The sequence below is a fragment of the Rattus norvegicus genome, chromosome 15 (genome assembly GCF_021556685.1).
Source record: "Rattus norvegicus strain SHRSP/BbbUtx chromosome 15, alternate assembly SHRSP_T2T, whole genome shotgun sequence".
NCBI classification, from domain to species: domain Eukaryota; kingdom Metazoa; phylum Chordata; class Mammalia; order Rodentia; family Muridae; genus Rattus; species Rattus norvegicus.
The window spans coordinates 93,629,105-93,654,296 of record NC_141548.1 but is presented as its reverse complement, the minus strand read 5'-3'; the positions used below and the strand labels follow the sequence as shown (position 1 = coordinate 93,654,296).

The 25,192-nt window shown below is 39.0% G+C and overlaps 1 long non-coding RNA gene across 4 annotated transcripts in view; it reads left to right on the top strand.

Moving 5' to 3' along the window:
• Positions 1-15,053: 15,053 nt before the first annotated feature.
• LOC148001124 (uncharacterized) overlaps positions 15,054-25,192 on the top strand; it is a 98,975-nt gene continuing 88,836 nt past the window's right edge. For 2 of the 4 annotated variants that reach the window (XR_015638510.1, XR_015638513.1), the window contains exon 1: positions 15,063-15,241. This is a non-coding gene — a long non-coding RNA (uncharacterized LOC148001124). Of the gene's footprint in view, positions 15,242-21,449; positions 21,750-25,192 lie in introns of all 4 variants that reach the window. The other 2 variants (XR_015638511.1, XR_015638512.1) reach the window with 2 other exon arrangements.

The following is a 25,192-nucleotide window of genomic DNA, read 5'->3' as shown; positions in this document are numbered from 1 at the left end:
TCACACAGGGTAGGAACTTGTCAGAGGGAGCTGATGTAAGTTATAAAAGAGTGTTACTTTCTGAATTGTTTCTCTGGGCTTGCTCAGATCCCTTCGTTCCCTCCTTCCTTCCTTCCCTCCTTCCTTCCCTCCTTCCTTCCTTCCCTCCTTCCTTCCCTCCTTCCTTCCCTCATTCCTTCCTTCCCTCCCTCCTTCCCTCCCTCCTTCCTTCCTTCCCTCCTTCCTTCCTTCCTTTCTTCCCTCCTTCCTTCTCTCCTTCCTTCCTTCCCTCCTTCCTTCCCTCCTTCCTTCCCTCCCTTCCTTCCCTCCTTCCTTCCTTCCCTCCTTCCTTCCCTCCCTCCTTCCTTCCCTCCTTCTTCCTTCCCTTCTTCCTTCCTTCCTTCCCTCCTTCCTTCCTTCCTTCCCTCCTTCCTTCCTTCCTTCCTTCCCTCCTTCCTTCCCTCCTTCCCCCCCTCCTTCCTTCCCTCCTTCCTTCCTTCCCTCCTTCCTTCCCTCCTTCCTTCCCTCCTTGCCTCCTTCCTTCCTTCCCTCCTTCCTTCCCTCCTTCCTTCCCTCCTTCCTTCCTTCCCTCCTTCCTTCCCTCCTTCTTTCCCTCATTCCTTCCTTCCTTCCCTCCTTCCCTCCCTCCTTCCTTCCTTCCCTCCTTCCTTCCTTCCTTCCTTTCTTCCCTCCTTCCTTCTCTCCTTCCTTCCTTCCCTCCTTCCTTCCTTCCCTCCTTCCTTCCCTCCCTTCCTTCTCTCCTTCCTTCCCTCCTTCCTTCCCTCCCTCCTTCCTTCCCTCCTTCTTCCTTCCCTTCTTCCTTCCTTCCTTCCCTCCTTCCTTCCCTCCTTCCCTCCCTCCTTCCTTCCCTCCTTCCTTCCTTCCCACCTTCCTTCCCTCCTTCCTTCCCTCCTTGCCTCCTTCCTTCCTTCCCTCCTTCCTTCCCTCCTTCCTTCCCTCCTTCCCTCCGTCCTTCCTTCCCTCCTTCCTTCCCTCCTTCCTTCCTTCCCTCCTTCCTTCCCTCCTTCCTTCCTTCCCTCCTTCCTTCCCTCCTTCCTTCCCTCCCTCCTTCCTTCCTTCCCTCCTTCCTTCCCTCCTTCCTTCCCTCCTTGCCTCCTTCCTTCCTTCCCTCCTTCCTTCCCTCCTTTCTTCCCTCCCTCCTTCCTTCCTTCCCTCCTTCCTTCCCTCCTTCCTTCCCTCCTTCCTTCCCTCCTTCCTCCCTCCTTCCTTCCCTCCTTCCTTCCCTCCTTCCTTTCCTCCTTCCTTCCTTCCCTCCTTCCTTCCCTCCTTCCTTCCCTCCCACCTTCCTTCCTTCCCTCCTTCCTTCCTTCCCTCCTTCCCTCCCTCCTTCCTTCCCTCCTTCCTTCCCTCCCTCCTTCCTTCCCTCCTTCCTTCCCTCCTTCCTTCCTTCCCTCCTTCCTTCCCTCCTTCCTTCCCTCCTTGCCTCCTTCCTTCCTTCCCTCCTTCCTTCCCTCCTTCCTTCCCTCCTTCCTTCCCTCCTTCCTTCCCTCCTTCCTTCCCTCCCTCCTTCCTTCCCTCCTTCCTTCCCTCCTTCCTTCCTTCCCTCCTTCCTTCCTTCCCTCCTTCCTTCCCTCCTTCCTTCCCTCCTTCCTTCCCTCCTTCCTTCCCTCCTTCCTTCCCTCCTTCCTTCCTTCCCTCCTTCCTTCCTTCCCTCCTTCCTTCCTTCCTTCCCTCCTTCCTTCCCTCCTTCCTTCCCTCCTTCCTTCCTTCCCTCCTTCCTTCCTTCCCTCCTTCCTTCCCTCCCTCCTTCCTTCCCTCCTTCCTTCCTTCCCTCCTTCCTTCCCTCCTTCCTTCCTTCCCTCCTTCCTTCCCTCCTTCCTTCCTTCCCTCCTTCCTTCCCTCCCTCCTTCCTTCCCTCCTTCCTTCCTTCCCTCCTTCCTTCCTTCCCTCCTTCCTTCCCTCCTTCCTTTTTTCCCTCCTTCCTTCCTTCCTTCCCTCCTTCCTTCCCTCCTTCCTTCCTTCCCTCCTTCCCTCCTTTCTTTCTTCCTTCCCTCCTTCCTTCCCTCCTTCCTTCCCTCCTTCCTTCCTTCCCTCCTTCCTTCCTTCCCTCCTTCCTTCCTTCCCTCCTTCCTTCCCTCCTTCCTTTTTTCCCTCCTTCCTTCCTTCCTTCCCTCCTTCCTTCCCTCCTTCCTTCCTTCCTTCCTTCCCTCCTTTCTTTCTTCCTTCCCTCCTTCCTTCCTTCCCTCCTTCCTTCCCTCCTTCCTTCCTTCCCTCCTTCCTTCCTTCCCTCCTTCCTTCCTTCCCTCCTTCCTTCCCTCCTTCCCTCCTTCCCTCCTTCCTTCCTTCCTTTTTTCCTTTTTTCTTTCTTCTTTCTTTCCTTCCTTCTTTCCTTCCTTCCTTCCTTTCTTTCTTTCTTTCTTTCTTAACTTTCCTTTCCATTTCTGGATATTTTCTTGATTTACATTTCAAATGTTATCCCCTTTCCCAGTTTCCCCTTTAGACCTACCTTACCAAATGCCCTCTCCCTGCTTTTATGAGGGTGTTCCTCCTACCCAACCAAACACTCGCTCCTGCCTTCCCACCATTGTATTGAGTCTTCACAGGACCAGGGGCCTCTTCTCCCATTGATGCTCAACAAGGCCATCCACTGCTACACATGCAGGTGGAGCCATGGGTCTGTCCATGTGTACTCTTTGGTTGATGGTTTAGTCCCTGGGAGATCTGGGGGGTCTGGTTGGTTGATATGCTTGTTCTTTTTATGGAGTTGCAAACCCCTTCAGCTACTTCAGTCCTTTAACTACTCCATTGGGGACCCCGTGCTGATTCCAGTGGATGGCTGCAAGCATCTGCCACTGTATGCTCTTGTCATGCTCTGGCAAGCTTCTCAGGAGAAAGCTATATCAGGGTCTTGTCAACATACACTTCTTGGCATCCCCAATATTCTCTGGGTTTGGTGACTATATGTGGGATTGATCACAAGATGTGGCAGTCTCTGGATGATCCTTCCTTCAGTCTCCGCTCCACACTTTATCTCCATATTTCCTTCTGTAAGTATTTTGTTCTCCCTTCTAAGGAGAACTGAAGCATTCACAGTTTTCTTTTTCAGTCCTCTTAAGGTTCATGTGGCCCATAAATTGGATCTTGGGTATTCCAAGCTTTTGGGCTAATAAGCACTTATGTGTGAGTGCATACCATGTGTGTCCTTTTGTAACTGGGTTACTTTACTCGGGATGATCTTTTCTAGTCCCATCCATTTGCCTATGAATTTCATGAAGTCATTGTTTTGATAGCTGAGTAGTAATCCATTGCGTAAATGTACCACATTTTCTGTATCCATTTCTCTGTTGAAGGACATTTGGGTTTTTTTCCAGCTTCTGGCTATTATAAATAAGGCTGCTATGAACATAGCAGAGCATGTGCCCTTGTTACATGTTGGAGCAACTTTTGGGTATATGCCCAGAATTGGTATATCTGGGTCCTCAAATAGTACTATGTCCAGCTTTCTGAGGAAGCTCCAGATTGATTTCCAGAGTGGTTGTACCAGTCTGCAATCCCACCAAAAAATGGAGGAGTGTTGCTCTTTCTCTACATCCTTGCCAGCAACTACTGTCACTTGAGTTATTGATCATAGCCATTCTGACTGGTGTGAGGTGGAATCTCAGAGTTGTTTTGATTTATATTTCCCTGATGACTACAGATATAAAACATTCCTTTAGGTGCTTCCATTAGATATTCCTCAGTTAAGAATTCTTTGTTTAGCTCTGTACCCCATTTTTAATCAGGTTATTTAATTATGTGGATTTTAACTTCTTGAGCTCTTTGTATTATATTTTGTATACTAGCTCTCTATCGGATGCAGGATTGGTAAAGATCTTTTCTCAATATCTTGGTTGCCATTTTGTCCTATTGACAGTTTCCTTTGCCTTACAGAAATTTTGCAATTTTATTAGGTACCATTTGTCTTTTGTTGATCTTAGAGCATAAAACATTGGTGTTCTGTTCAGGAAATTTTACGCTGTGTCCACGTGTTTAAGGCTCATCTCTACTCTCCCAGTTTAAGTGTATGTAGTTTTATGTGGCAGTCCTTGATCTTCTTGTGTTTAAGCTTTGTACAGGATGATAAGAATGGATTAATTTTCATTCTTCTACATGCTGACCTCCAATTGAACGAGCACCAGGTTTTTAAAATGCTGTCCTTTTTCCACTGGATGGTTTCAGCTCCTTTCTCAATGATCAAGTAACCATCGGTGTGTGGTTCATTTCTGGGCCTTCAATTCTATTCCGTTGAACTACTTACCTGTCTCTGTACCAATATCAAACATTATTTTATTATTTCTTATCCGTAATAAACCCTGAGGTTAGCGATGGTTATTTCTCAAAAAGTTCTTTTATTGTTGAGAATAGTTTTCACTATCCTGGGTTTTTATTACTCCAAATGAATTTGCAAATTGCTCTGTCTAAATCTATAAAGAATATAGTGGGAGTTTTGATGGGAATTGTGTTGAATCTGTAGATTGCTTTTGGCAACTTGGCCATTCTTACTATATTAATCCTGTCAATCCATGCATGGGCGGTCTTTCCATTTTCTGAGATCTACTTTGATTTCTTTCTTCAGAAGCTTGAAGTTCTTGTCATACAGATCTTTCATTTGCTTGGTTAGAGTCACACCAAGGTATTTTAAATTGTTTGTGACTAATGTGAAGGGTGTCAGTTCCTTAATTACTTTCTCAGTCTGTTTATCTTTTGAGTAGATGAAGGCTACTGATTTGCTTTATTTCATTTTATTTCCAGCCACTTTGCTGAAATTCTTTATTAGGTCTAGGTGTTCTCTTGTGAAATTTTTAATGTCATTCTAGTATACTATCATACATTCTGCAAATAGTAATTTTTTAACTTTGTCTTTTGCAATTTCTATCTCTTTGACCTTGTTTCGTTACCTAATTTCTCTAGCTAGGACTTTGGGTACTATATTCAATAGGTATGGAGAGACTGGTCCAAATTGCATGGTCCCTGATTTTAGTGGGATTGCAGAAACTAAACAGAGACCCAGTGAAACTTACTGAAGTTTTGAACCACATTGATTTAACAAATACTCATAGAACATTTCATCCTAAAACGAAAAATATACCTTCTTCTCAGTACCTCCTGGTACCTTTTCTAATATTGACCATATATTTGGTCACAAAACTGTTCTCACCTGATACAAAAAGACTGTGACTATTCCATGCATCCTATCAGAACAACAATGACTAAGGCTGATCTTCAAAACAACAACAACAACAGAAAGCCCACATACACATGGAAGCTGAACAATGCTTTACTCAGTGATAACTTGGTCAAGGAAGAAATAAAGAAATTAAAGACTCTTTAGAATTTAATAAAGAGTAAGGCCCAACACACCCAAACTTATGAGACACAATGAAAGCAGTGCAAAGAGGAAAACTCACAGCTCTGAGTGCCTCCAAAAAGAAACTGGAAAGAGCATACACTAGCAGCTTGACAGCATGCCTAAACCATCTAGAACAAAAGGAAACAAATACAACCAAGAGGAGTAGACAGCAGAAAATAAACTCAGAGCTGAAACCAACCAAGTAGAAACTAAAAGGACTATACAAAGAATCAACAAAGCCTGGTGCTCCTTCTTTGTGAAAATCAACAAGGTAGATAAGCCCTTAACCAGGCTAACCGGAAGGCACAGAAACAGTATCCAAATTAACAAAATCAGAAATGAAAAGGGAGACATGACAACCGAAACTGGCTAATTTTAAAAAACCACCAGGTAATACTACAAAAGCCTACACTCGGCTTTCTTTCTTTCTTTCTTTCTTTCTTTCTTTCTTTCTTTCTTTCTCTCTTTCTTTCTTCCTTTCTTTCTTTTTTTCTTTTTTTTTCTTTTTTTCCATCTTTATTAAATTGGGTATTTCTTATTTACATTTCAAATGTTATTCCCTTTCCCGGTTTCCAGGCCAACATCTTCCTAACTCCTGGCCCTCCCCTTCTCTATGGGTGTTCCCCTCCCCATCCTCCCCCCACTACCGCCCTCCTCCCAACAATCACTTTCACTGGGGGTTCAGCCTTGGCAGGACCAAGGGCTTCCCCTTCCACTTGTTCTCTTACTAGGCTATTCATTGCTACCTATGAGGTTGGAGCCCAGGGTCAGTCCATGTATAGTCTTTGGGTTGTGGCTTAGTCCCTGGAAACTATGATTGGTTGGCATTGTTGTTCATATGGGGTCTCGAGCCCCTTCAAGCTCTTCCAGTCCTTTCTCTGATTCCTTCAACCAACCGCAGTCCTGTTCTCAGTTCAGTGGTTTGCTGCTGGCATTCGCCTATGTATTTGCTGTATTCTGGGTGGGTCTCTCAGGAGAGATCTATATCTGGTTCCTGTCCGCCTGCACTTCTTTCTTCCTCCATCTTGTCTAATTGGGTGGCTGTATATGCATGGGCCACATGTGGGGCAGGCTCTGAATGGGTGTTCCTTCTGCCTCTGTTCTAAACTTTGCCTCCCTATTCCCTCCCAAGGGTATTCTTGTTCCTCTTTTAAAGAAGTAGTGAAGCATTCACATTTTGGACATCCTTCTTGATTTTCATGTGTTCTGTGCTTTCTGATAGATACCTGGACTACCAGCCCAGGGATAGCACCACCCCCATTGGGCCCTCCCCTTTGATCACTAATTGAGAAAATGCCTTACAGTTGGACTCATGGAGGCATCTCCTCAAGGGAGGCTTCATTCTAGGTGATAATTCCTGCTTGTGTCAAGTTGACACACAATACCAGTAGTACACTCAGAAAGTCTCTTTTCTGAAAAGTGTTAGACATAAGGCAACAAAGCAGTGTGTACATCTTTATTAATACAGGATGCTGACATACTATTTACAAAGCACATATTAGAAAAGAACAATAGGATTACCAAGTTTTATAAGAGGTTTCTCTGACAACTAGTTTTATGAATTAAATGTTTGCATGTCTATTTTATTGTTTTGGTTGTAGTATTTTTAAACAAAAAAATTAGCAGTGTCATGTATTTTTGGTAGCATCAAAATTTGCATTGAATGAGTTTAGAAGAGTAAATAAGCATTGTTCAGATATAAGACACTGAATTGATTATTATTTAAACACTAATATGACCTTGTGAATTTAACCTATTTTAGAACTTTAAATGTTTCTTCATCAGCAGTTTTAAAAAACATATATACATGGGAATACATATGTATTCTATGTTTGATTAAGAATACATAATTGTGGATAGGCAATAAGAAAAAAAGGATTTTAAATCTTAAGGAAAACAGCAAATGTGTCTGTTAGAAGCCCAACATGAACAAGACTAAATGGCCTGTCTCTGATTCCTAAGAGAAGAAATGCTTATGATTTGACATATGTCAGTTCCAACATGACCGTATAGTAAGCAAAGGCAAGTTCACATGGGAAGAAATTCGCAATTGGAAACTGAAATAATTAATTACTGTGAAGTCATAAAATAACAGCCTTTGGTTTCAGAGGTACTGACATGGAACCTACATGACGTGAGTGAAATACATTCTTATTTACATCACTTTCTTCCTTGAATATTCAAGACAAGTGACGCTTTCACTTTATACTGAATATTAAAATATATAATTATGAAATATAATGTGGTATAAACTTAATCCAGTATGTGTGTGCTCTTTTGAAATTAATCTCTATATAATTTTTGTATGAAAAATTAGTTTGAAATAGCTTACACTGACCTCCTACCATCATACTTGCTAAAGTAGGATTTCAAATCTTAGGGTTGTCCAAAGGTTAATTGAAAAATGAAATTATGATAATTGTACATTTAATTGGCCTTAAGCAATTTAAGATTGCAGGCAATTATACAAGTTATAGAAATGAAGTTCAGTGTAAGCTTTGAAGTACATGCTGACATAATTGTGTGGGAAAGAAAAGAATTCCTTACATCTATCTTCCATGTGTGTAAAATAAAGAAATAGTTGTAACTGACTCTAAGTGAAAGTTTGTTCTTCAGAGAAAAAATCACCCTTAAGAATCATGACAAAAAATTATGTGAAAAATTTATAGCTTGGGGTATCAAGTTAAAATTTTAATGACACTTAACTACTTCAGTATAAATTTTGCATTTTGCTGTACCTAGTAAACAAAATTACCAACCATTCATTACTGAGGGGTATAACTCTACAAAGGTATGATATATATATATATATATATGTGATATATATATATATATCAGAGAGAGAGAGAGAGAGAGAGAGAGAGAGAGAGAGAGAGAGAGCGCAAGAGGTTGTTTGGCATGTACAAGATTCTGTATTTTCTGTTTCTCGTTTGGTGAAGCATATGTCAAGATCAATTTATCAAACCATGTCTAATTAACTGTGTCAATTCTTGCTGAGGCACCAACATCTAATTCCTACATATTCTTAGAAAACCACAAGAAACCTGGAGAAGAGGTTAAGACAGAACAGCTGACTTGAACCTCCAAACCATAATTCAGAAAGGGCTGCAAAGAATGACCATATTCAGTAGCAAGACTTTGGGATGACAGTTACATCAGGGGGATAAAGTTACATTTACAGAATTTATATGTAAAACTGTTCTGCTGCCTCCAGTAAGCCTTATTTTCTGCTGTTCGTCTACCACCTCCAGATCTGACAATATTTCTGTCACCTCTTTACCCTTCAGCATGAACCGGAGGGTCCCCTTCAAGGCTGAGAATTGCATGGTCTCTTATTCATGTGCCTTAACCAGCTGTATGGTTTTCAGTCTTATTGAACTATTTCATGCTTAGAATTATTATTTCCCAAAGTCTAAAATACGAATTTAGTGTAGAACGTTTGATACTGAAACCAAGTGTGTCTTCAACACAACCGTAATATCACCATGATAGTAATATAAATCTGTTTTGTATTATCTGATCATCTTAGAAACAAAGATTTTAATATGTATCACAATAGATATTAAATAGTGGAGGGTTATTTATGTTTCTAGAATAAATTACCCCAAATATGAAACTCAAAATAATTATAGATAGTATCTGTAAACTGATATGACTTCAATGAGAAAATAAAAATATATTTTCGAAAAGAATAAGCTTTACTCCATTAAAGTTCATTAAAAAGTTTCATATTTGTAGAAGTCTACTGAGATAACCATGCAATTTCCTTACATTTACTTTATCAAATAAAATAAGAAATCACCACTTACTGTAATACATTTGAATTAATTAATACGGTAGAATGAAAAAATGATACTTTGTCATAAATTAAAGTGACATGAACTATCATCTCAGACTTATAAAAAGAACAATGTTTGTTTTGAAATATTTTTACTAATGAAATAGTCAACACATGATAATTATGAATACAGAGATTATATCATGACACAGTTAACAGTGATGTTGGAAATGAGCTGTAGAGATAATGAAAGTAGGATGCTTGGTTTTGTTCTTTTTTTTTTTTTTTGTAGCTGTTAGTTATTCTTACAATAGTGTGTCAACTTTTTGAAAGCCTGAAACCTCAAAGGAATTTTTTGACAGGAGAGACAAAAATCAACTAGAAAATGTCCATTTGTTTGCTAGGTGATGATCATCTGTCACTTTTTTGACATACCCTTTTTCACAGTGCATCTTTTCAGCATAGTTTTCTCAGGATGTATGATATAAATCTGATTGCAGTCACTCATTAAATACATATCCATTTTTTGCCCAATGTTTATGTGGGTGGAAACTGGCAAAAGCTTCATTTTCTGCTAGCTAAAGAAAAGTTTTACATGTGTACTTGTAAATAAAGTAAAAATAAAATACTTGATAATTGAACAATCATAAATCTTTAAGCCACAGTTACTTCTATATTTTGGGATAGTGATGATGATATTTTTCATGTTGTATGCTATAAGCTATAAACACATATTATCATTTATAGCCACACTAAATTTTACTATAAAATGATATTTTTATCATTGAAATTATATGAATTTCAAATTCTCAGAACTATGAATTCTGAAAAGCTTTTTCTTTACAAATATGTTTCAGTATTTTCAAGAATCTTCAGCAGTCAAGCTATATTTTTAATTTGAGGGGCATTATTACCTTTTCGTTTCTGTGTGTTTAAATCTCCTCGGCTGCTTTTATTGAAAAGAGATTCTTGATTTATACAATAAAACCTGATTACAGTGTCACCTCACTTAACTCCTTCCAGTTCCTTCCCAACTCCCCTCCCATCAGGACTCATTTCTTCTCTATATCTCATTAGAAAAGGACAAGGTTCTAAAAAATAACTAAACATGACATCATAAAATATAATAAGACAAAGCAAAAACTATGATGATTCAACCCAACAAGAATAAAACAGCTGTAAGTGCATGCAAAAGAATCTGAGATCCATTCACTCCCACTGTCAGGACTCCAACAGGATAACTAAGCTGAAAGCTGTATATAGATACTGAAGAGCTCCTGTTGACCCCTGTAAGTGGTAGGTTTGCTGCTTCAGTCTCTGTGAGTACATAAGCTCCTGAGATGATTCAGCCTCTGTGACTTCACGTGCTTTGCTCAGTTGTTTCCGTGGGCCTTGCTTCCAGGTGTTTACCACCTCCTCTTTCTATCCCCCTCTTTCCCTAGTATTTCTTAAGGTTTGTATGGAGGGATTTAATGGAGAAGCACCACTTGGTCTCTCTCACTACATAATGTCTGGCCATAGGTCTCTTTGTCAGTTCCTTTGTACTGACAGAAGAAACTTCTGTGCTCATGACTGGATAAGGCACCAATTAATGGATATTATAATTATCATTAGGAGTCATTTTATTGGTATCTTTGTTGTTGTTGCTGTTAGACCAGTAGTGTTTGGTTTTACCCCAGTTCTCTGGGCTATCTCATCTTTTGTTCTTGGGCAGCCAAACAGAGTGGGGTATGGACTAAGTCTTGTGGAATGGTCCTTAAGTCAAATATGAAATTGGTTTGCTACTCTACCAAACTATGTGCCACCATTTCCCTAGCATATCATATGAAGAGGACAGATTCTAGGTAAAAATATATGTGCCAGGTTTGGTGTCTGTCTCTTTTCATGGCCTGCAATGTTTCTTTGACACCAAAGACACTAGAATTTAGGGTTGACTGTTCCATGAAGGGAGCATCCGGACTTCCCTATTTTTAATGAGTTGTGTGGGTCTTATCCTCAAAATTAGGGCTCCAACTTGCAGACAGCAACCCATAGTCATAACAAGAGCCTGAGTTCTGGTAATTGTCATGTGACCTCCTTGACCAACAACACAATTGAATGCAACCCAGTCTTACTAATGCAAGACAAGAGATAACTATTTGGGACTTTAAATTTCCCATTATTGTGAGACCTCTGTTAGGATTACCCTCATATAATTTGGAATGTTTCCAGTCCCCTCAGTACCACCTGTGTCTTACTCAGTTTCTCCTCAGACTGATTCTCCTCCCCCTTTCTTCCTGATCCTCCTGTTTCCATCTTCACCCAACCCTAGTTCACCCATAAAACCTATCCTATTTCTCGTCCCATGGAGATCAGGTGACCACCCTAGAACGTTCTTCTATGCCTCTCCTCTTTGAGGCTACAGATTGTAATTTGGTTATCATTTACTTAATGGCTAATATATACAAATAAGCAAATGCATACAATATTTATTGTTCTGGTTCTGGGTTACCTTACTCATGATTTCTAGGTCCATCCATTTGCCTGCAGATTTTGTGATGTTCATTTCCTTAACAGCTGAGTAATATTCCATTGTGCGAATACACCACATAATTTTTTATTCATTTTTGTGTTGAGGGATATTTAGATCATTTCCAGTTTCTTGCCATTGTGAACAGAGAAACAATGAAAATGTTTGAGCAAATGTTCTTCTGGTAGAATGGAATATTTGGCAATACAACCCAACTGTGGTATAACTGAGACTTGAGGTAAATCCTTTCCCCATGTTCTGAGAAAATGCCACACTGAATTCAAAATGGATGTACAAGTTTGCACTCCCACCAGCAATGGAAAATTTGTACCTCTTGTTTTAACATCCTTACCAGTATGAGCAATCACATAAGTTTTTGATTTTAGCTATTCTGACAGGTGGAATATGGAATCTCAAAGTAGTTTTGATTTGCCTTTCCCTAATAGCTAATGAGATCAAACATTTTTTAAGTATTCCTCAGACATTTGACTTTCCTCTATTGAAAATTTTCTGATTAGATCTGGTACTCCATTTTTAACTGGATTATAAGGTTTGGAGTTTTTTTGTTTGTTTGTTTTTGTATTTAGGTCTCTTGAATATTTTGTATAATAATCTCCTGTCAGATGTGGACTTGGCAAGAATCTTTTTCATTTCTTCAGGCTACTAACCTGCCTGAATAACAATGTACTTCTCCTTAGAGACGTTTTTAATTTTTATGAGATTTCACTTATTATTTTTTATCTTACTTTCTGTTTGTGGTGGTTTGAATAGAAATATCCCCCGCCCCACACACACAGAGACTCACATGTTTAAATGCTTGGCTCATAGAGAGTGGCACTATTAGAATTATGGACTTGGGATCAGGGTAGCCTTGTTGGAAGATATGTGTTGCTGTGAGCATGGGTTTTGTGGCCTCATATGCCCAACCTATGCCCAATATGGAACACAGTTACTTCTGCTACCCATGGATCAAGATTTAGAATAGTCACTTCCTTCCCCAGCACCATTTCTGCTTGCATGCCACCATGATAATGGACCTCTGAAATTAGAAACCATCCCCAATTCACCATGATAATTTTCTGGTCATTTACATACACTCTCATACCTTCTGCAAATAAAGATAGTTTGAATTCTTCCTTCTATTTTGTATCCCCTTATTCTCCTAGAGTTTCCTTAGTACTCTTGCTAAAAATTCAAGTACTATATTGACTAGATAGGAAAGAGTAATCATCATTTTTTTGTTTCTGATTTTAATTGAATTCCTTTGGGTTTATCTCCCTTTAATTTGATGCTGCCTATAGGATTGCTGTAATATGCCATTATTATGCTTAGATATAATGCTTGTATTATTCATCTCCCCAGGACTCCTCTGGTCATAAAGTCCTATTAAATTTTTGTCAAGAGCAGTATTTTGTGATTGGAATTTTCAGTAAGTATCTGACCGGATCATTTGTTTTACCACATCTGTTAGGCCCAGTATTTCTCCATTTAGTATTTTCTCATGACCTGCCCATTAATGAGAATGGAATATTCAAATCTCTGACTATCAATGTCTGTGGGGGAGTATGTGATTTAAACTGTTCTAGTATGTCTTTAACAAACTTGGTTGCCCTTGTGTTTAAGACATAGACATTAAGATTTGAAATGATATCTTCTTAGATTCTTATTTTGATAAGCATGTAGTTTAGTTCCCTTTCCCATTTCTTTTTATTGCTTTTTGGTTTAATTTGTAGTTTGATAAATATTCAAGTTACTACATAAGCTTGCTTCTACGGTCCATTTGCTTGCAATTATCTTTTTCCAACCCTGTGCTCTATATCACAGAATCTTTTCTTTGACTGATGTATCCATTTATTCTATCCTACCTTCAATGTCTGTGATTCTGACACCCATCTCTTGAATTCTGTTCCTGAAGTGTAGCTCCATTTTTCACAATATCTCTTGGGATTTCCAGGCACTGCTTCACAACAGTCAGGGAAAGATGGAGCAGAGTCAAGTTCTGAGGTCCCAAACTTCCCTTTTAGTGTCTGAGTGTAGCAAAGTCTGAAACAGGGAGGCCAGCAGGATACCAGGCCAGCAGTGAATGCTGGGAGAAAGAGGTCTCCTCGGAAGACTTCAGTGCTACGACTCTTTTAGAAAACAGTTTTCTTAAAAATTAGTCAATGGAACAGCTTATATGCTTTATTTTTGGGGGTGAACAAGGACTATATAAACCTTGGGAAGTGGGAGAGGGTTTTTTGTAGGGTGAAGTTTCATTGGCTGAATTTAAAGGTTCTGTGGATTCCTCATTTGCATAAAGAATCTTTCCATAAAGATTAACCTCTGATATTAACAAGGATTATGTGGCATTCCTCAGGTAGAGTTTGGGGGTTAGACTCCCCAGATAAGGTAGAGAAGAGGAAGTCCTGCTGGGAAAAGGAGTCCTGCATTTTGCACCAAGCTCAGTGTAGCTATTCAGAGAGGAAATACTTTGCCAGTAAGTAGCAGAATTTCTCAATAGTGAAGCTTGCCACTATTGTTTCTTTTCAACATTCTAAACTTTTCCTTTTCAGGTTCCCCTTACCTTAGATCTATGTGGCAGAATCCATAAAGTCACCCTGAGACAGATCTCACATGGGAGGGTTCTTCACGGAGGAGGAGCAGGGCAAATAGAAGCTGCCACTCAGTGCAGGCGGAGGGGGAAAGCTGGAAGGGAAGAAGAAGAACACACATCAGACAATGTGGTAAATGCAAAGGAGGAGGAGGATATGTGACAGGAAGCAACAGTGGGAGCGTGTCATGGCTGGCAGCTTGTTCTGATATGAAGACATCTTGTCACTGGGTTCTTCAGGCTGGCCTTGGAGGTGCCGGATTGCTAACTCTTCAGTTTGTGTTGACATCTTTATTGTTTCAATTTCCACTTTCAGGTCTTCTTCGTTTCCTTCTACTGACTGTGTTTTCCTGCCTTTAAAAAATGTATTCATTTCTTCTTTAAAGAATTATATCACATAGTCAGTTGAATATTTTTCTTTTTCTTGTGTATTAGCTGGGTTCAGTGCCTGATTTCCTAGCCTTTTTAGCCTGCGTGTTCACAGGGGACCTCTGCTTTTATTGGAGCATGGGATACTGAGACAAATAGGGGAAGAAATGATTGTAGTGGTCTGTTGGGGAGAGGTCAGAAAGGAAAGGGCGATAGTGATGTGGAAACTTAAGGGTTCTTTGGAAAAGTCAGTTACATGGTGCTTTGCTTGGGCAAACGCATGATGGAACATTTAGCTTAAATGGACACGGAAGTGAAAGGCCAAAGCAGACTCATGAAAGAACATTTACTGAAACAGACACAGGAAGTCTGTTAAAGCAAGTACGTGAAAGGACACGTGATGAAGGACTCTTTGCTCACAATGCTCTACTATTGGCCTACCTTACATTGCCTAGGTGATCTCCAGTTGTTGGGAGTCTACAAACTCAGGCTGATTGGATGCACGTGCTGAGGCAAGGCACGTAAGTGCAAGACAGGATGTTTGGAGGGTATAAATAGGACTCCACAGAGTAACAGAGGCAGAGCTCAGCTTGCTGGTGTAACTAGCTGTACAACGCTTGTGGGTCCGAGTCTTCAATGATCATTGCTTCCCTGAGAGAGGCACAGGTAAGAACTTCTCCTGGTGTTCTGTTGGCTGCCCCGGCTGGTGATAGCTGAGGTGAGACTGAGGCTGAGGCTGAGGCTGAGGCTGAGGCTGAGGCTGAGGCTGAGGCTGAGGCTGAGGCTGAGGCTGGGAAATCTCTGCTAGATCCTGTGGTCCCTCTTGCTAACATGATTCTGTGAACTGGACTGCTGGTGTATCTTTGACGTGTCTGTGAGCAGATAGAGCTGCTGCTGCCTGCTAACCTGTGAACTGAATTGCCAATTTCCAGACAACACAGACTGCAGTTTTTCTAAAGATCTAAAGAGATTCGCTTCCCTGTATCCTTTCTTTTCCAATGCCTCTGGTCGGCTGTGGGCTCCAAGGGAGGAGAAAGCATTTAAAACCCAGTATTAAAAGTAAGGTTTGAAAAAAAAATTAAATTTACAAGATAACAAAAGGTCTCCTGCTACAGAGCTGGGGATAAGACTGGAGGGATTGAATCTGAAGGGATAGAACTACAAATGTGGATGGAATTACCAGTTCGTGGCTGCTAGGAATGCTTTATAGAGCAAAGCATGAGAAGATGAAGATTACAAGGGGAAGATCTTTGAGATGCTAGGGGAGTGAGTGGTTGGGGAATGAGAACAGGGAAGGGTGACTCAGATGTTTTGCTGCAGAGGTGGGAATGAGACTGGGGGATTAGATCTGGATAAATATAGAGAAGAGAACATCTTTAGGTAGCCTCCTTGCTTCTGTCATTTAATACTAACATTACTAATTCTTGCATAGTTTAAATTTCCAAATATTAGTTTTAAATAATAACACAAGCTTTTAATTTCAGGCATAATTTGAAAACTATGATAAATTTAAATCTATAATGTAATTTTAACACAAATAAATATATATTTGAAATAGAGATTTTAAATTATTTTTTGTTCTTAGAGATTATAATACAATCACACAATTTCCCCCTTCCATTTTTCTCCCCCAAATCCTGACATACATTCTTTTGCTTTTTTTCAAATCCATGACATCTTTTTTTTAAATTTTAAAATTTTTAATTTTTTCAATATTTTATTTACTTTTCAAATGTTATCCCCTTTTCTGGTTTCTCCTCTGCAAACCCCCTATCACATTCCCCCTACCCCTGCTACTATGAGGGTGCTTCCCAACCACACACCCACTCTGGCCTCTCCATCCTGGCCTTTACCTATAAGGGGCGTCAAGTCTTCCCAGGATCATGGGCTTCTCCTGCCATTGATCCCTGACATGGCCTCCTCTGCTCTATATGCAGCTGGAGCCATGGGTCTCTCCTTATGTACTCTTTTGTTGGGCTTTAGTCCTTGGGAGTTCTGGGGTGTCTGGTTGGTTGATCTTTTTTTCTTCCCATGGAGTTGCAAACTCCTTCAGCTGCTTCATTCCTTTCCCTAACTCCACCATTGGGGTCCCAATGGTTGGCTGTCAACATCCTCATCTGCATTTGTCAGGCTCTGGCACAGCCTCTCAGGAGACACCCATACCAGGCTCCTGTCAGCAAGCACTTCTTGGTTGGCATCAGCAATAGTGACTGGGTTTGATGACTGCATATGGGCTGGATCCCCAGGTGAGGCAGTCTCTGGATGGCATTATGTTTATTTCAGAGTTTGTGTTTCTCAAGTCAGTTGAGTGTAATTGCCATACTCACTAAGACTATTTGTGTCATGATTAACTAATTCAGTCTGCATGGACTGTGCAGTGCAGCCATATACATCACTTGTCACAGTTGGTCACTTGATTTTGTTATTGTTGTTTGGTTTGGTTTGGTTTGGTTTGGTTTTGAAAGAGACATGTTTCCATTAGATTCCAGAGTGCACTGTATGTTTGGAATATCTTCTAACTTCCTTCTTTACCTGTTGTTTTCCCCTCAATGTTCTTCCCAGGTTTGAATTTCAATGCTTGTGAAAGTCTGAATGTAATGCTTAGTCTGAACTCTTCTTTGAGTTACTGTATTGTCCTTATATCTGTTTGCCTCTCTGTTGATCTAAAAACCTTTAAATATGTAACATGTCAACTCATTTTCCTTCCATCATTCAAATATATAAAACCAGAGCCTTTTGATCCTGGGTATAAATACATCAGACATGCCATAAATCACTATGTGCATCCATGGTCTCTGAATGATGATTTTTCATTTTGAAAACTCTTACACTGTTTTATGCCTCATCAAATGTGTTAAAATCTGTCCAGCTAAGTAAGACTTAAAGGTACCACTTAGTATACCTTACCTTTATTTTTTTAACACTCCTAAGCACTGTCCAATTAAGTCAAAATCATGCCATGATTTTGTTCCAAATATTCCTTTGAGCTATTGGTTTTATTAATATCAACACTAGTTTAAAAAAAGCTCTTCTTGTCTTAACTTTATCAATGTTAACTTCATTTACTTACCCTATAGTTTGTTTGAGTACTTAAACTATAATTTTAAAACAATAATTTGGCTGTGTCAATTTAGTAATAAATTATTGTTTTAATTTAAAATATGTAAGAACAAAACTAAACTGTTTTGTAAAGTCAGTTTCAAAAATAATCAAAACATTTACTATTTCCTTCTAAGTGTTAGAAATTCATGCTATTCAATTTTCTATTACAGTGGTCTTTTTCTTTAACTTCAAGATTCACAGAGGGCAGGGAAAATGATGAGGGTGCAGTAAGAATGAATCTCCAGTCATCCCCATTTTGTTACCACTGCTAGGTCAGGATGAAAGAGTTTAACCAAGAATAATTTTATATTAGCTATATTTAAACACAGCACAATTTTGGAAAAAAGGATTCTCATAACAATTAACTTAGGATAAGACATATCTGCACCAAAGCTTTATACAAAACATACATATGACTTCATCCATAAGATGGATTCCTTTTGACTTACAAACAATGCTCAATAAAAATCTAGGGAGAGTGAGTAAGTTAATCATGCTGCCTGGCCCTAAGATAGCATAAAAGTCACTTAGACTGTGGTAAAGTACAAATAATGTCTTTCATGATGAGTTTTATGGCCTACAGCAGTGCTCAAGCTTTTCAAGGAAAAGGTCTTAGGTATACACACATAATGTTTGTAAACTACATTTTTGCAATGTGCTTGTGGGAACAGCTAAGCACCTCGTTCTATGAACACTTAACCTGTGTGATTTACTTTCCTGGCTTCTGCAGTGATTATCTGTGTACTTAAACTCGTTTTGCCTTCTACATGACATCAGGTAAATTATTTGTGTCTTGAAAGTACTCATAATTACTATGATTGCATCTATATCTGATCTCAATAAATCATTGTTAAGCATTGAAGTTTAAGGAGTTTATTGACCTGTCAAACATATTAACTTAAGAAAAGCAGCCTTTTTGTGTCAAATTCAGAAAGATTCATGTAAATTCATTACCTTACAAAGTATACATTTTCTGTCAGTATCAATGTAAACATGTGCTTGTGAGCGGCAAGTACACTTTTAACAGTAACAAATTTCAGTAGTGTGATTATTTTTCAGACTCAGCTTTATAAACTATTAGTTTTCAAGAAAGCTGGTACCATTTAGAAGATAGTTAAGAATTCTGCTTAGTCCCTGGAAGCTCTGGTGCAGTGGAAGGGGAAGTCCTTGTTCCTGCTAAGACTGAACCTCTAGTGAACGTGATTGTTGGGGGGAGGGCGGTAATGGGGGGGGGTAGGGGATGGGGAGGGGAACACCCATATAGAAGGGGAGCGGGAGGTGTTAGGGGGATGTTGGCCCAGAAAACGGGAAAGGGAATAACAATTGAAATTTAAATAAGAAATACCCAATTTAATGAAGTTGGAGGAAAAAATGAAAAAAAAGAAAGATTTCTGCTTACAGCATTGTGCTGATTTGAATGAAAATGACTGTAGACTCAGGGATTGGCATCATGGGAGGTGTGGCCTTGTTGAAGTGGTGTGATCCTGATGGATTTTGAGGTTTCAGAATCTCAAGCCAGGCACAATGGCTCAATCTCTCTTCCTGCTGCCTGAGGATCTAAATGTGCAACTCTCAGTTCTTCAGCATCATGTCTGCCGTGTGCTACTATGCTTCCGACCATGATAAGGGACAAAAATCTCTGAACTGTATGCCAACACTCATTAAATTCTTTCCTTCATACGAATTTTCTTGGTTAAGTGTTCTGTTCCCAGCAGTATAATGCCCTAAGTAAGGCAGATGTAAATGTGAGCTAAACAATAGTAAAACTATGAATTCTTGCTAAAATATTTTTATAAACTGTGAAATTATATATTAAGTAATCATAATCAACATTCTGATTTAAATTATATCTGGATAAAGCAAAGTTAAATAAACTTACAAAGGTATTGTATAGAGAAAACTCAATATACTGGTAGGAATAAGCAATGATATTCTAGTGGGTTATTTATTCTTATGTGCTGGCATAATTAATTTCATAGTATATTATAGTTCTTCAAATAAATTGTATTATTAATTTGTTTATGTATTGAATGTTGTTTATATATTGACTTTATTTAACAAGTCTTTTGAAAACTTATCGTATTGCAAATGTCTGTGACACGTTTTTGCAGGTCTAACAATGTTTCATTTAAAAAGAGAAGCCTTACTCTGACTCTAAGTCTCCTACCTTCAGTCAACATTTCCTCTACATACATCATTATGTCTCACTCTGGTCCTCTTCTCTTTCATGGTCTACCCTTTCTATGCCAAAACAAAAATATTCATTTTTGTATCCTAACAATTACCACTGAGTAATTACTGCTCAAGACAAATCACAAAGGATTGGAATTTATGTTTCCTATATCTGAATTCTCCCTTTTTCTTCTTTAATTTCATTTTTAATTATGTCTATATGTGCACATATGTGTTTGTTTAGACTGCATTAAGCTCTTGCAGTTAACTGATGTAGCTCACAAGTATTTAGAAATTTCTCAGTTTCTTAGACTTGCTCAGTTGGATAATGGCTTTTTTAAAGGAGGGACCCTTCGTCTTATTAACTTACTTGCTTGGCTCTTAGGTTGATTAAGAAAGTTTCTTTTCAATGGCAAAATTATATTCTTTACAATCAGCCTTGCATCTTGTTATAGTTATTACTCTTACTTTTTGTCCTACCTATGAAACTACCTCTTGTTTGAAGGCAGAAAAGTTATATGCATGAATTTAGAAGAAAATGTTGCAGTCTGATAGTTGGAGTTTGCTCTGTCTAACAAATACATGTGTATATAAATATATGTAAAGTCATTGGAGCTTTGCTTTAAAATTTTAATGTATGTATGTGTATATATCTACCTGTATGTATGTATATGTCCATTCATGTATATACATATGCGTATATGTGAAGTTATTGGAGCTTGTCTTGCATTACCTACTCAGTGTGGGAATGTTTCTCTGAATGTATTATTTTCATCATTTTTTTTCTTCTTGCCAGACCCCAAAGAGTGTAAAGGGTTCAAATAGTCTAGAGAGTCACAGGAAATGCAAGCCCCTCATAAATAAAGCTTTATTCCCTTAGAGAACAATTTACTGAGTGATAATTACTGAATCTATGCCCTCCCCTCAGTTTCCCCTGTAGACGTTGGCCTTTGACAAATGCCCTCAAAATAGTATACAGATGCCTAAGTCAGAGAACATCTGTTTATACCATGGTTTGCTAAACATTGTCATTCTGCTATTGAGTTGAATAATTTGAATATCTCCACTGAAGCTTTAATCTGTGATTCTCTTTCATCTCTTTTTGAGAAGTAGAATTATTAGATATTAACATCTAATGGGATTAGAAAACCAATTTCTATAACAAAGAGCAAATTTTCAAAAGCCAATCCTTAATCTTATGATTCTCTAAAATTAAATCTGTACTAATTGAGGTTTTCAACAGAAATGAAAAGCATCAGAATGGGGTGTGTGTGTGTGTGTGTGTGTGTGTGTGTGTGTGTGTGTGTGTTTTATCAAAAGAATTGATGTATGCTCTTATAGGAGCCATGAAATCCTATTATATGCTATCTTTGTCTTATACCCACCAGAATGGCTAAGACAAAAAAAATGCAAGAGACAGCTTCTGCTAGTGAGGATGTAGACCAAGGGGAACAGTCCTCCATTGCAGCAGGGTGGGAAATCTTGTACAACTTTGCCAATCAATTTGGTGGCTTGTCAGAAAATTGGGAATAATTCTACCTGTAAACTCAGCTGTACAACTTTTGTGCATATACCCAAAAGATACTCCACCTACCCACAGGTACTCTTCCTCAATTATGGTCGTATCAGCAGATTCTTAATACCAGGACTGGAAACAACCAAAATGTACCCAGCAGAAGAATGGATAAAAGTGTCATACACTTTCCCAATGGAATACTACTCATCTATTATAAATGATAATATCAGGAAATTTGCAAGGAAATGGATAGAACTAGAAAATTTCACCGTGAGTGAGGTAATCCAGAGAAAATCCCTTTACATGACATGTACTCAACTAACTGTAAGTGGATATTAGACATAAGGTACGGGATAATCATGCTACCATCCACAGACCAAACTGGTAAGTAACAAAGACGACCTAAGAAAGGATGCTTGAATCTTATTGAGAAATGGAAACAAAATGAATATGGGGGGACATGGGGAGGGAACAGAATGGGAGAAGGGGTGGTAAAGTTACAAGAGGCATATAGTGTGGTTAGAACAGAGGTGGAGACAACAGGGGCTGGTGGAGGGCATATCTGGAATTAACTAGAAACCTAGGCAAAGCAAAGTTCTCGGAATGTACGAAGGTGAAGCTAAGACTCATATCAATAGGAGATATAGAACCTAAAGGGGCCTTCTGTAATCAGGAAGAAGGCAACTATGGCGGGGTGGGGACAGCAATCTCCCCACAAAACTGTCGACCCACAATATGTCCTGATTATAAGATGCGCGTGAATAAGAAAGAAGCAGAAATTGAGCAAATGTTTAGCTAATGACTGGCTCAATTTGAGACCTCTGAGATTTTGCCATAAAAGAAATTCCACTCCTGATACTATTCATAATATTCCCTTATACTGGCTGCTAGGAACCTAGCAAATCTGTCCTCTGAGAGGCTTCGCTAGCAGCTGATGGAAACAGATGCAGAGACCCTCAGTCAAACATTAGAGCTCAGGAATCTTCTAAAAGAGTGGAAGGAGATTGAAAAGGCCAGAAAGGTGAAGGACACCACATAAAACATACAGAATAACTTCAACTTGTCCCATAAGGATTTATAGAGATCGAACAACCAATCAAAGAGCATGAATGACAAGATCCTATGCCTCCTATGTGTACGTAAAAGATGGGCAGATTGGTGATTATGTGGGACCCCTAAAAACTAGAGTAGGGGCTGTCTCTGATTTTGTTGCCTGTCTTTGGACCATTTTTTTTCTAACTGGGCTGTTGTGTCTTAACTCAATAGTAGAAGGTGCATCTAGTCCTACTGCAACTTGATATGCCAAGGCAGGTTAATAACCATGGCAGCCTTCCCACCTTATGAACTAAAAGGGAATGGACAGAGATAGGAGAAATGAGAAGGAGGGAGTGGGAGGAGACGAGGAAGGGGAAAATGCCACAAAGTAAAGTAAAAGAAAATATTACCATCAATGAATCAGGAAAGCAATGATAAAATTCAAAATCCAAAAGGTTTTTTTAATAGAGAATAAGATTGAATGTAGTTGGGCATCAGATAATAAGTGAAAAGAGAATTCCAAAGTTTCCCAGATTAAACGTGCTGATGTCTGATTGCAAGTGTAGTTGAATACAACTTATAAAACAAAAGCAAGTCTGACCTCGAATATATTTTGTGTAGATCCTCCTTTATTTTTTGCTGGGTCTGAGTTAATGACAATATACAAATCTCTTCTATAATTATCCTCATAAAAATAATTTGTGCAATATTTGGGCATCACTTTTTTTCTACTTAAATTGAAGCATAAAATTATTCTCCACTTAACAAATTAATTACAAAAAGGAATAAACTGACTCATTAATACTGCTAATAAATTATTATTTCTGTGATAGTATAAATATTTTTAGCATATTTTAGCTGTTTCCTATTCCCTAACAAAGGAGGCCCTTGTTACCTAGGAGCAGCTCTAGACTGATATCATAATAATTATTATGTAATCTTATTGATATTATCATGTTGTCAAAAATCTCTATTGTGATATTTTTGACTACTCAGTACGTCTATATGCATTCTCTTAGCAGATCTGGAAGTCATTGGCCAGAAATTTTCAACCAGCATTTTTCAGTCCCATTAATAATGGTGCAAAAGCACACATTTTCATGCTCAGCGATCAATATGTTCTTTGTGTGTTGTAAATTATCACAGCATTTGCAGTTACAAAATGTAGCTGCAAATATTGTTTGACAGCTGGTTTGTAAACATATCTCTTTGAATGCAGTGTAATACTTATCTTGTATGTTCATACATCAGTGACTCTCAGCCATTAATATATCTTGAATGATAGCTCACAATAAGGATCTCATTTTTCTTCCTATAAAATATTAATGGCAAATAACCCCGAGTGATTTTTTTTAAATATTCAGAAGTATTCTACTGTGTCACAATTACAATTATACACACAATATGTTGGGGGAATGTTATACAATTGGATTGTGCATTTACTCTGTAAATGTTTTCTTTGGTTGATTTTGCTCTTTTTGTGTGTGAGGCACACACACATGTTTATATATAATTTTTACATAAAGAGACATGCATGAAACAAAATAATATTGTTAGAAGAATTGTAGGTCATAGGATTTATGGCCAGCTTGATGTTCCAGTCCCTCCATTAGAAGCCTTTCCTGTTTATAGAAGATAGTCATTCAGATTCCATATCCCCCATCACTAGGGGTCCTAGCTAATGTCACCATTATAAATTTCTGGGAGTCTTCATTGTCCTAGGTTTCTGATTCATCACAGAGAGGCTACTTACCTTGATTCTAGTCCTCTCTCCTAGTAATCTCTCCCTCTGTTCTCACCCCTGCTTTTCCCTCCTGTTCCTATCATTACATGCTCCCATTTCCCTACCTCCATCCATCTCAGATGTATATTCTCTCTTCCTTTCTGAGAGAGATTTAAGCATCTACACTCAGGACCTACTTGTTCTTTAGTTTTTTGATTCTGTGGATTGTAGCGTGGTTATTCTATTATTTATGGCTAGTTTCCATTTATATGTAAGTCTATATCGTGTTTGTTTATCTAGGTTTGTGGTACCTCCCTCAGAATGGTATTTTCTAGATGTGCAGGAGGATAGATGGAATAGAAATTGAGGGAATGGACACCCAATGGCTTTCCCAGTTTGTGACACATGCCCTGACTATCAATGACATTCTACTATACTTGCAGAAAGGAACATAGCATAACTGTTATAACAGAGGCTTCACCTAGAAACTGATGGAATCAGGTGCAGAGATCCAGAGCTCACTATGAGGCAGAGTATGTAAAATCCTAAAGAGGAAGAGGAAGGAATGAAGCAGCCAGAAGGGTAAAGTGAAGCAAATCATAATACAACATAATAACTACGCTACAGAATCAACTAAGCTACAGCCATAGGGTCTCACAGAGACTAAAGCACAAACTAGAGAACACACAGGCCTTCTGAATATATGTAACAGTTGTGCAACTGGGTTGTTGTGAGACTCCTACCAGCACAGGAAATGGGACTATCTCTGACTGTTACTTTCCTTTGGATCCCTTTCCCCTAACTGGGTTGCCTTGTTTAGCCTCAATAAGAGAAGATGAATCCAGTCTTACTGCAACTTGATATGCCAAGGTTGGTTGATACCCATGGGAGGCCTCTGGGGAGAAACATAGGGGTGAATGTTGGTGAGACAACAACTGGGAGGAAAGGAGGGGTGGAAAGCTGCATTTGGGACATCGGGATGTAAGGTGAATAATTTAGTCAATAAAAAAATCTCTGATTGCAAGACTCTTTCATAAAGAGAATCTCACATAAACCCACACACGCATAT